We start from the raw sequence: 12725 nt of genomic DNA on the forward strand, positions 1-12725 counted from the left end.
TTAGAAAAAAAAAAGTGCCATAAAAAATAATAAAACCCTGACAATAATGCTGCAGGTGCAGTGAAGTAAATCCTGCCTTCAGGCACCTATGTGAGATGGAATTCAATGACTAAGAGCATATGCTACTGCAGATCCTACCACTGTGCTGAGCAGAGTACCAACTGCAAGTAGACCCTTCCCTGAGCTCATTCTCTTCAAACTTCTTATATTATCCAAGTAAAGGGCTTCAATTTCAATGTTTTCATTTGTTCCCCAGCCCATTTAGGGAAGTGGACCTATCAGCTACTCCCAGTGCTTACATAGGTAGTCCAGCATGATTACATCACAGCTCAGACTTAATATACCCGACATTACCCCCAGGGAAGACAGGATATCTCATAAGGTTAACAGATCACAAAGATGTTTGGGGCTGTCAGTTCAGAGGACTCTGTACTGAGAATAGGACTTCACTGATAAGCTGGCGATATCAGACCTCTCCAGTCAAGAAGACAGTCTAAGTACACAGCATCCTGTCCATCCCAACAGCACCTTATAATGAAAGTGAAAGAACAAAAAAGAGAATAATCCCAGTTAACCCATTTCTGGAAGACCAAAAATATACAGAAGTATGAGAGGGATAAGAGAGAATAAAGGAGCTAACTCAGAACAAAGAAAGGAGGTGGCAGGAGAAAGGTGACAACAAAAATGAAAAAAAGGGCCAAAACCAGAAGGATTGGTTGAAAAACTAGTGGCAAAACAACTTCTCCAGTTGTCCCCCCACATTCCTTACCCTCACTGTGTACACACACACACACACACACACACACACACAATGACAATGAAGGCAGCTAGGTGACAACCTGCGGTAGAGGGTACTTAAATATTATTTTACTTTAAGAAAAACAACAACAACAACTGAATGAACACTTAGGGAGAATCTGACCTGCTAGTATAGGTGCAGGCACCTAGAGCAAGTCTCTCCTACTTTCTGGCATTTGAAGGGGCTCCAGCCTAAAGATCATAAGCAAACTGAAGTGTGGCATGATTTGAAGTAATTTATACAGTACCAAAAAAAAAAAAAAAAAAAAAAAAAAAAGGCAATCAATTGACCCTGCTGCTGCGAACATTTGCCTGTCAAATGGAAAAAGGAAAAATACACATGATATTGGACTAAAAGGAGAAAAAGTAATCACAGCACACTACTAGGCACTGTTATAAACAGTATTTACATTTGCATAATAATATAAAAACTCTTATTGGGTTTTAAACCAACTTTAGACTAATTTTGTTAAGTCTCTGAAATACTAAGATTTAAGTATGACTACAGAATAAAATGGAAACATTCAACCCCGTCAATATAAGAATAAAGGCTGAACTAATAGAAGTTGAGAAAAAAAAAAATCTCCTCTTACATTACAGAAAAGCATGCCATACTACCAAAATTTTAAGAACTACATTTTATAAAAATATGCCATAGAACAAATTTAAATAATATTAAAACTTTCAAACTTGGAAGGTAGGAAAAGGTAGAGTTACTTATTACTTCTATTTATCATAGAAGGAATTCAATAGAAAATGACTAATGTCAATGATGACTGCCCCCAGGATATATACTCTCTCAGCATCCCTTTGGTATTTCAGCTACCAGTTGTTAAAATCAGGTGGCAAGGGGGGCATATGTGGCTCAGTCAGTTAAGCGTCTGACTTCAGCTCAGGTCATGATCTCACCACTTGTAAGTTTGAGCCCCGCATTGGGCTCTGTGCTGACAGTTCAGAGCCTGGAGCCTGCTTTGGATTCTCTCTTCCCCTCTCTCTGCCCCTCCTCCACTCGTGCTCTATTTCTCTATCCCTCTCAAAAATAAATAATAAACATTTTTTAAAAAGGTGTTAAAATCAGGTGGCAAAAATGTACCTGTCTGATGAAAAAATGTTTTTAAGTTCAGTGTACAACTGAATTTCTTATACTATGTAGTGTCTTGCCAATTAACAAATATAATAATATGACTGCAGTTAATAAAATACAGTAATATCAAATACAGTTAATCAATTAACAAATACAGTAATAATTAAGCATGTGTTCTATGTCTGGCAATATCATGGGTACCATAAGTGACACATACAAAGAAATAAAACATACCCTTTGCCCTGAAATTTGGTTCCCCCATAAAAATTTACTGAGCTTTATTACATGGAGATAGGTCTTGAATAGGCCTTAGGATTACCAACATTTAAAATAATGCCCTCTACCTTACCGATGAAAGAGGGATGAGAGAGAAAGGCAGACACATAAATACATCATTTCATCAGAGCTTCGTAGGTACAAAAAAGGAGACCTATTTCTCTATTAGAGCAAACAGATGATTTGAGAAGGATACAAGACTACCAAAAACAAATGCTAAAATATACAATAAATGCCATCCAGGATTAGGAAGCAAGATTAACTCCAGCTAACACAAGTCAAAAAAGGCTTCATTAAAAAAAAGCCTTGAAGGCTGAGGTCAAGTTTTAATTAACGGTCAAATTTAGTTAAAAATGCAAAAGAAGAGTTCACAACAATAGCAAAGAGACAGAGAAATGACGGGTGAAAATGGCTCATGTTGAGACATATAAAACAAAGGGAGTGTCTCCTAAAAATGAAACTCATAATAATTTATTGAGTATTTGTTACAGAAGATACCTTTAATGGAGGAAAACATAGTTTCCTCAAATATTCACAACTCGCTTGCATAGGAAATAGTCAAAGTATGTGTTCCTCCATCCTAGTCCCAACTGGTATAATATAATTATCCCTTCTTCCCAGCAGAGGGAAAGAAGTGACAAGAGATTTTTCAGGAATTCTACTTCACAGGACATTTGTCTCTATATTAACATCAAGCTCTAAAAATCCACACCAACCTCGATGGTTACATGGCTACTAAATCAGCTTTCTTTTTACCGTTCATCAATGTCAAAGAAAAACTTTCAATAAATTTAAATTCAGAAAATTTTACTCCACCTGTGCCCTCATCAATACTAACACCATTATTTCTTTATTCACAGGTCTGTATTTAATTTTTCCTTGAAATTAAAGGAACTTCTCCCTGACGACTATTAATCTCTTCTATCCAACGTTAAGAAAAAGAGATGTTGGGGCGTCTGGGTGGCTCAGTCGGTTAAGCATCTGGCTTTGCCTCAGGTCATGATCTCACGGTTCATGGGTTCGAGCCCTGCGCGTCGGGCTCTGTGCTGACAGCTAGCTCAGAGCCTGGAGCCTGTTTCAGATTCTGTATCTCCCTCTCTCTCTGACCCTCCCCTGCTCACGCTCGCTCTCTCTCTCTCTCTCTCTCTAAGAAATAAATTTAAAAAAATTTAAAAAAATAAAAAAAAGAGATTCTTGAAAATTGCTCTTGCAAGAGTTACCACAGAGATACAGGATTTTGAAACAAGAGCAGCATTCTGGCCAAGAGGTATTAGGGTGATGACATTTTCCCATATCAATGATATATTTTAAGACACTTCCAACCACAGCGTCAGAAAGCAAGAAGATAGAAAAAGTTTGTTTTGTTTTTGTAAGTAAGGCACTAGAGAGAAATAATTAGATTCATTCCTTGCGTCCAAGTATATTTCTTTTTTAAAAGCCAGTTGTTTATTTTCATTGACGTTGCCTTTATTGCTACCAATAAACAAAATCATACTGGAATCTAGCAACTGCTTTGGCATTTCCGGGTCGCTAACAACTAAAGGCCCTGCCACTGCTTTCAAGCGCTTGATGGAAAGAACACGAAGACTCAATCTTGAACTTGCTAACTGTTCTTGCTAGCCAGCACAGATGGCGAAACACAGAGCCCTTTGTGCCTGGAAAAAGAACTAAGGCCACAAGAGAGAATTCCCACTAAAGCAGACAAGACATCAGGATGCCTTCCCAACTTGAGTCCTTGGCTCGAATCCTTCTTGCTGGCCCTTTACAAAAGGAAACAGCGGCCTCTATTTCTGGGTAATTTTCTCTGCTCTTGTTCCCCAAGGAGTGGGAGGAGTGGGAGGCAACAGTTAAGCCCAAATACGGCCTGCGAAGCGACTCCTCGATGAGACAGCTGTCTCCCTGACCACGAGACACTGGGTGTGGGAGGTGGCCGTGGTGCTCTGTCCCTTTGGAGCTGTGCCTTTGTCGCACAGCCTGCTATGAATTTCAAGCGCGCTCTCCGCTGTCGCAGGAGCAGGTGCATAAAAGTCAGGGCAAGGCTTGCCGGCGGGTTGGCCTCCGAGGCAGGTGGCTGCCTCCCCGCCAGCACAGGGCCTCTACGCGCGCCGCGGGCGACAGTCCCCCGTCCCCCCCTCCCCCGCTCCGCGCGCTCCTGGGGGGCCGTGGTAACCGGATGCGAACGATCCTGCCCGGCAGAAGCCAGAACAAAAGTAACTTGCCATTGCGGGAGGCGCGTCTTCCGCTGCCTGCGGGGCCCGAATCCAGGAGAGCGCTGGCCACAAGGCTGGCCGCAGACGGTTTTGCTTTCAGTTCTTTGCTGACGCTAGCTTGGAGATGTGAAAAAAGAAAGGCCCCTCCACCCCTTGCCGCCGCTCTGCGCCGCCTGGCCTCCGGGTGGGAGCTCAGACCTGCGATGGCTGCTGCCTCTGTAGTTCCACAGCTTTTGAAACCACGCTGGAGAGGGCCCAGAAGGAATCCCCGGCAGTACTTCGGGGCTTCTCCCGCCGCTGTGTCTGTCTCATGCTCAGGGGAATCTGGACCGCCCTTTCTGCGCCCCCAGCTCCCCCGTAGTGGGACTCTTCACCACACCACACCTGTTTCTCCCTGCCAGCCCAGGGCCAGTCGCGCGGCGGCCAGGTGCACAGGGCACAGGTCGAAAAGCGCTCGGTCCCTTATCAACCCAGAGCTCATCTCGGACTTCAGAGTCTGGCACGTGGTGGGACACAAGTAATCTACGTATATGGATTCAAAGTCAAAGAGAGCATGAAGGAGCAAGGCAAATGGCTGGCAATTAAAAAAAAAAAAAAAAAAAAAAAAGCTCAATTCCACTCCTAAGAAATACAAATCGAAATTATGATGAGATCCCTGGTTTCCACTATGAGGTTGGTAACAATTAAAAACTTCAGTAATACCCACTGTTAGCCAGAGTGTGACAAAGCATGTGTTGCCGCAAGAACAGGTGCAAACATTTAGACAGGTGAAAACATTTCTAAAGATGTTGGCCCCTTTCAAAATATAGAAGTGAAAAGTGGGAAAAATGCACATATCCTTATACTTAGCAGTTGTGCCTTGGGAACTGAAATTATAGTGCACAAGTGTAACATATTGTACACAAATTTCAATTGTGTATTGCTTATGTGTGATTTTGTTTGTTTTTTCACTCCAGGGGTGCCTGGGTGGATCAGTCAGTTAAGTGTCCCACTTTGACTTAAGTCATGATTTCACAGTTCCTGAGTTCAAACCCTATGTGGGGCTCTGAACTGACAGCTCCTAGCCTGGAGCCTGCTTCTGGATTCTCTGTCCCTCCTCTCGCTCTCTCTGCCCCTCCCCTGCTTGCGCTCTCTCTCAAAAATACATAAATAAGCATTTTTTTAAAGAAAGTTTTTTCATTTAGTTAATCCATGAATAGAGCTATTTACTATATAGCCTCTGGCACATCTGGAAAGCTTAAGGCTATGAAGATTTGAAAACAGAATTAAGTAGATCTATATGTAATTCCCCAACTCAGACTTTATCTTCAGATTCCAATACCTAAATGCCTGCTTGAATGTCTAATAAGCATGTGAAATTTAACAAGGCCAACTAAGACTCTCTTTCCACCCTTTCTTTTGTCTCAGTAAATAGAAATACCACACATAAGGGGCGCCTGGGTGGCTTAGTCGGTTAAGCGTCCGACTTTCACTTAGGTCATGATCTTGCGGTTCGTGGGTTCGAGCCCCGCGTCGGGCTCTGTGCTGACTGCCAGCTCAGAGCCTGGAGCCTATTTCAGAGTCTGTCACTCCTTCTCTCTCTGACCCTCCCCTGCTCACGCTGTCTCTCTCTCTCTCTCCTAGAAATAAATAAAAATATTTAAAAAAAAAGAAAAGAAAAGAAATACCACACATAAGGCCAAGCTCATGACTCACTTGTCTTCGGTGATTTCTCTTTTCCTAAACTCTGTTACTACATCGCATAAACCACACACTCTCTCCAAACCCACCTTCACCAGCCAGATCAAGTTCTCATTCTGCCTGTTCTCTTACAATTCATTCTGGATACCACATACTGGATGATTTTTTTTTTAATGTAAATCAGGTTCGTTCCCCATCTAAACACTTGTTTTCCTATTGCACTTTATTTTCTCTTTTAATACTGTGCGTTTGTTTTGTTTTTTACTACCTTTTTTTGTCTGTAAATTCCCATTGCACTTTACTTAAAATTTGCATTTCTCACCAAGGAACCAAAATGGCCTTGATATGCTTTCTCTGGCCAGATCCCCTAGCACTGTCCTCACTTCCTCTGTCCTGACCATTCAAGAAGCCATCTAGCTTGGAGTCATTTCTTGATCTTGGTTCTTTGTCTAGGCCTGGATAGCTCTCCCTGATCTTCACGTTACTGGCTCCTTGCTGTGACTAGAGCCTTAGCTCAAATAACCCCTCTTCAGAGAAATTGTTTCTGATTATCCACTGTAAATTTGTGTCTCCCCCTGTCCCCAACCCCCATTGATTGTTATTCCATCACCCTGTAATTCCCTCTTAGTAGCATCACCACTTTCTAAAAATATCTTCATATATTTGTTTATTTTTTCTCATTTGTCTCCTCCCACATAGTAGCCATAGTACTGCTCACCAATGTGCTTGTTCTCAATTCAGGTACCTGGAGGGATTGCCCTTCCTCACCCTTTGATTTAGGCATGGGTCATATCATTCATTCAGTCAATAAAAGTGAGGAGAACTGACATGTCTCATATTTGGATGGAAGCATTGCATTGCCAGTACAAGAGTCTCCAATGCTATCTTCTTGGCCTTTGCACTCACAGAAGAATGCATTGAAGGGAATGTGCATCACCAAGCCAATACGCAGAACATAGTTGCACTAGAGAGTTGCCTGGACCCGTAACAAAATTTATGTGAGAAATAAAACTTTGATGTTTTAAGTCACTGAGGTTTTTTTTTCAGCACTATCACCTAATATCCTCTAATGTATCCCACAAGAATACAAGAACACCACAAAAATTTTTGCAGATTACACATCTAATAAAAGATTTGTATTTACAAAGAACTCTTACAATGCAAAAATAAGAAGACAGCCCAATTAAAAAATGGACAAAAAATTGAATAGACATTTTTTCAAAGAAGATGCATGAATGGATAATATGAACATGAAAATATAGTGAACATCATTAGTCACTAAAGAAATACAAATCCACAGTATGGAGATACCACTCCATACTGACTAAAATGGCTGTCATCAAAAAGACAAATAATAACATGTTGTCAAGAATGTAGAGAAATGAGAACTCTCTTACCTTGTAGGTGGAAAAGAAAAATGTTACAGCCATCCTTTAAAACAGTTTAGCAGTTTCTTAAAAAGTTAAGCATAAATTTAACCTATGACCAAGAAATTTCACTTCTAGATAACTACCCAAGAGAAATGAAAACAGACATCCAAACTTAGACTGCAATTGTTCATAACAACAATTATTCATCATAGCCCAGCAGTAGAAATAATCTATATAACCATCAATTGCTTAAAAGATAAACAAAACACAGTATATACAATGTAATACTACTCAGGAATAAAAAGGAACGAAATACTAATACATGATATGAAGATGAAGCTCAAAGACGTCATGCTAAATGAAAAAAAACAGACCCAGAAGGTCACATATTGTGTAATTCTGTTTAAGCAGAAAAGAAAAACATATGAAGAAAGAAAGTAAGAAAAGGGATACCTTAGGCCGAAGGTGGAAATGAAAATCAATTGTAAATGGATATAAGCACCATGATCCAAGTTGGGGCCCTCTCCAGGTAATAATGAGAGATCCAGGATTAGAGTCAAGAATGCAGGGGGGCGCCTGGGTGGCTTAGTCGGTTAAGCGTCCAACTTTCGCTTAGGTCATGATCTTGCGGTTCGTGGGTTTGAGCCCCGCGTCGGGCTCTGTGCTGACTGCCAGCTCAGAGCCTGGAGCCTGTTTCAGTCTGTGACTCCCTCTCTCTCTGACCCTCCCCTGCTCACGCTGTCTCTCTCTCTCTCCTAGAAATAAATAAAACATTAAAAAAATTTAAAAAAAAATAAAAGAATGCAGGTCTACCCAGGTGTGCCATGGAACCTGACTTAGAATGACCCTTAACCTTTCATGTTCCAAATATGCCAACCTGTACGTGTTGACAGGGTTCAGGAAAATGCTACCCCAAAATTTGGCACCTTGGCCTACTGAATATTTCAAACTGAAAGAACAAGAGGAGTGACATGAGCAAGAAGGATTTTCTGACGTTCCCCTGAAGCAGAAAACAAAACCCCCATGTGGTTTACGTAAACTGCATTCCTCCCTATATCCAGAAGCAAGGAGTATCCTTACCCTCAGAGACAAAGGGACATGGAAAGGAATTTGAACGAACAGCCCTTGTTTACTACACTTAGCCAACACTCTTGGTCCGATCCTCTTCAACCTATTGTGACTTTATATACTTCATGAACTTTAGCATAAAAATACTCAGGTTTAATCATTTCCTTGGGTCTTCATCTCCTTATAAAGACTCCCATATCACATAAAATTTATATTAAATACATTTCTGTGCTTTTCTCCGGTGAATCTGGCTTTGTCAGTTTAATTTCCAGATCTAGCCAGGGACTCTAGCAGCATTGAGGAAAACTTTTTCCTCCCCTAAAGTGCCAAACAATCCTTGAGGAAGCCTGACTCCAAATGTGGCCAAAATAATTCTAGCAGCTTATTACTGAAATTGCATCCAAAAAAAATATTTTAATCCCTTACAGCCCCAGTTATGGGGCCTTCCATCTCACTGTACTTTTCTCTGAATCATAGCTTAAGTAAAAACAAATTGGTTGACCATTTTCCTGGATATTTTTAATTTGTGATACCAAAAAACAAAAAACACATTACCATTATTTCACCTCTTTCTTGTCAATTATCTAATTTCAAAGACGTGGCATACGTTGTGAGGATTTCTAAAAATAGCATAAAAAGAAAACCACGATTTCAGTGCTGAACGGGAGCAATGAAATAGTCCTTATTACACTTTTAATAAAAGTATGGACCAGTGCCTGCCTTTCTTGAAAGCAATTAGAGCCATACACATCAAGATCCTTAAAAGAACTTATATCCTTCACCCTATGAACCTAGTAATTATCACCTTAAAATAGAATCAGAAAAAGATTTATATTATAAGATATAAAAGGATTTATATACATCATAGCAATTATAAACATGAAAAACTAGAAACAATCTTAATATCCTACAACAGGGAAATGGTAACCCTAGAAATAGGGTATGTTCACAAAATAAAATGTGATAGGGATGCCTGAGTGTCTCAGTCAGTTGAGCATCTGACTTTGGCTCCGGTCATGATCTCGCGGTTTGTGAGTTTGAGCCCCCACATCAAGCTGTGTGCTGACAGCTCAGAGCCTGGAGCCTGCTTCAGATTGTGTCTCTCCCTCTGCCTCTCCCCAGATCACACTCTGTCTCTCTCCCTTTCTCAAAAATAAATAAACATTAAAAAAAAATTTTAACCTTTAAAAAATGTGATATATGGTTGGGGGAAAAAATTGGAAAGGAGGACATAAAAATATTATCATTATGTAGGTGTGAATTTTTGACAATTTTTATTATCTTTATTATACTTTGTGTTTCTTTCAAGAATGAGCATCTTTTTTTTTTTTTTCAATACCAACCAGATATCATTAATGCCATTTGCTGTACAGTTTTGGCTTTCTGCCTTCCAAGTATATGATAGGATCGTACATCCAAGCTCCTTTACAGTTGGATGGGACCATATACTTAGTTCTGGTTGTGAATGAAAGGGACATTCTGGACCAAGAATTTAATTACCACTTCAAGACCCTTCAAAGCTCTTTTCCTCTGGCGTGACATCCAGCAATAATAGTGGTTGCTGTTGGCTTGGGTCTCTGAGTGTTTACCATGAACATTCTTTTTGTTGACCCATCATAAACATGTAGCATAAGCAAGGAGTAAAAATTTGGTGCTTTGGTCTCTGAAACTTAAAGATAATCTGGCACATGAGTATCATGTAATCTATCCTGATTGATACAGAACTGGTATTCTAAAGTGGAGTATTCCTTTGGCTTTAGCCAAAGGAGGGAGGGGGAGACAATCCACAGCACCATCTAAAATACATGGCTTTGATTTAGGGGACAATTGTCACATAATTAGAAAATAATTATCAGAGTTTAAAAGGATGGTGATCCATATTAGATAGTGGGAAAACATTTGGTGAAACTGTCACATGTGATAGCTTGAAAGGCAGATAATGCACCTAATTAGCTTGTCGTTTGTTTTTAAAAAAAGGGTGTGAAAAGCAAAATTAGTAGCATATGTCTGTCACTATTGAGTGTATTTGACAAAGTATGAAAAAGAAATGGGCTTAGAAAAGAATCAGCCAGTTTGAATGACAGAATGAAAGGGAATAGGCAAAGTCCAGAAATACAGGAACTTGTAGGATTGGAAGGAACAATATTTTTCATGTCCAAATGATAATATCTTTGAGTAACAAAGGCTGATTATAACTCTGCTTTATTGGGAGGCTCAAATCAAAGATCAAATCAAGCTTTGGATCTCTAAACACATTAAGGCCCCTCCAAATAACAGTAACAATAACTAACAAACAATTAAGGTTGCTGAATTCAATAAACCCTTTCAACTAGACAATCTAGCTCAGGGAAAAGAAACTAAAAGGGGCCTGATACCTACCATTAAGTAAAGATAGGGAGATAAAAGAAGAGGGAAGAGAGCAGAGAATTACAGCAACTCTAAGAAGTAAGTCTAGAAAAAGCTGTGAGTGTGGCTATTAACACATGGAAGCTGACCCAAATAAAATAGATTAAGAAGCCTATTAAGTTTTTAAATTATACCAGCCAACTAGCCACCAGCCAGAGAAAAGGGACTGTAATGGTTCAAAACTTTAAAAACTTTGGTCCCAAACATTGATCACATTGATCATAGTGTACAGAGTAAGTAAACTTTTCAGCTTCCAACAAGGATATATTCTAGATATGGTAAAGGAATATAATGGAAAAAGAAGAATGTCCAGAAGCAATGTGGACAATGAGTAAGAGAAGAATTTCCAGAGTGGAATCACAGCCTAATCAAAATTCCACATCCAGGGGGTACAGAGTATTTACCTACTCGGCGAGATTTCAGAATGGCTTTGGCATAGACGCCACCATATGTGTCCTATTTATTCCTTTCTCAACATGGGAGAGTTTACTGCAGTCATCTTGTTCCAGTTCCACTACTGGATACCAGGGAGGTCTCCAGATAGAGAGCAGTAACATTCAGACTTGTTATAAAAACTACCACATACCACCTAGAGTTCATGCACTTTTGAGTTTGATGCTATGACTTAGTGCAACTTTTTGGTGTGAGTGTATTTTGTATATGAAAAAATATTCAAATATTGATGATCGGGGCATCTGGGTGGCTCAGTCCGTTGGGCATTAGACTTAGGCTCAAGTCATGATCTTGCAGTTCGAGAGTTTAAGCTCCACATTGGGCTCTGTGCTAACAGCACAGAGCCTGAAGCCTACTTCAGATTCTGTGTCTCCCTCTCTTTCTGCCCCTCCCCTGGTCATGCAATCTCTCTTTCTCAGAAATAAATATTGAAAAACAATTAAAAACAAACAAAAATAACAAATATTGATGCTCACTATGACAGGAAAAACTACATTCATTGGTACTTTGGCTCAACTATATCTGGTTCTCCCCATTTTTACAAGATACAATTTTCTAGTCTCTGTTTTAAGAGGTCATATGACTATTTCTGGCCAATGAGATGTGAGACAAAATGACATCAGCACTTCTAAATTACAGCATTTAATTGCTGGTTCAAGACTCCACAGACTTCATTTTTCTCCACCTCCATGATTCGGGAAATGTGTCTCAAGATGGGGCCTTGTGTGATTAGGACAAAAAGATTCCCCTACCAACCTCTGTTGGACATTCACCATGAATGAGAATTAACCTTTAGTTTCACTAGGACTCAGAGATTTGGGAGGTTGTTAATACAACATAACGTAAGCTATCCTAACTGATAAATCTACAAAGGGAAAGACGGACTTTTGATTTCACATATTATCTTTCCTCACTTATATGCCGACAGTGTGTTTTCACACATTAAGTAGAGCTATCTCATCCTAGACAATCTAAGGCTTCCTAACTTAATGTGCAATAGTTGATATGGTATCTTTTGGCCAATTCTCAAAGGAAACTTTCTTCCTGTAAAATCTCTCAAAGTCTAGAAATAGGCGGGAGAGTCAATGCTTGAGATCTGGCCAGATTGATCACACAAGGGTGGAATTGGTGAAAGGAGCCCAGTGGAAAAGTCTGATTTTCTACAGTAAGTAACATTTATCAAAAACATTTATCAAAAATTTTTGAATACTTAGAATTGAATGAAATTATCTATTTTGCTGCTGAAAAAATGCTCCCAAAAGAAACACAAGTGACCATTCCTTAAATATTAGGAAAAAAAATTATTTCTCATTGGCAGTCTGCCACAGACTAAAAATGACACATTTTGGGCCAATCAAAATTAAATAAGGTTCTTCAAAT

This window comes from Hyaena hyaena, unplaced genomic scaffold, assembly GCF_003009895.1.
Source record: "Hyaena hyaena isolate Hyena2069 unplaced genomic scaffold, ASM300989v1 scaffold_900, whole genome shotgun sequence".
NCBI lineage: Eukaryota > Metazoa > Chordata > Mammalia > Carnivora > Hyaenidae > Hyaena > Hyaena hyaena.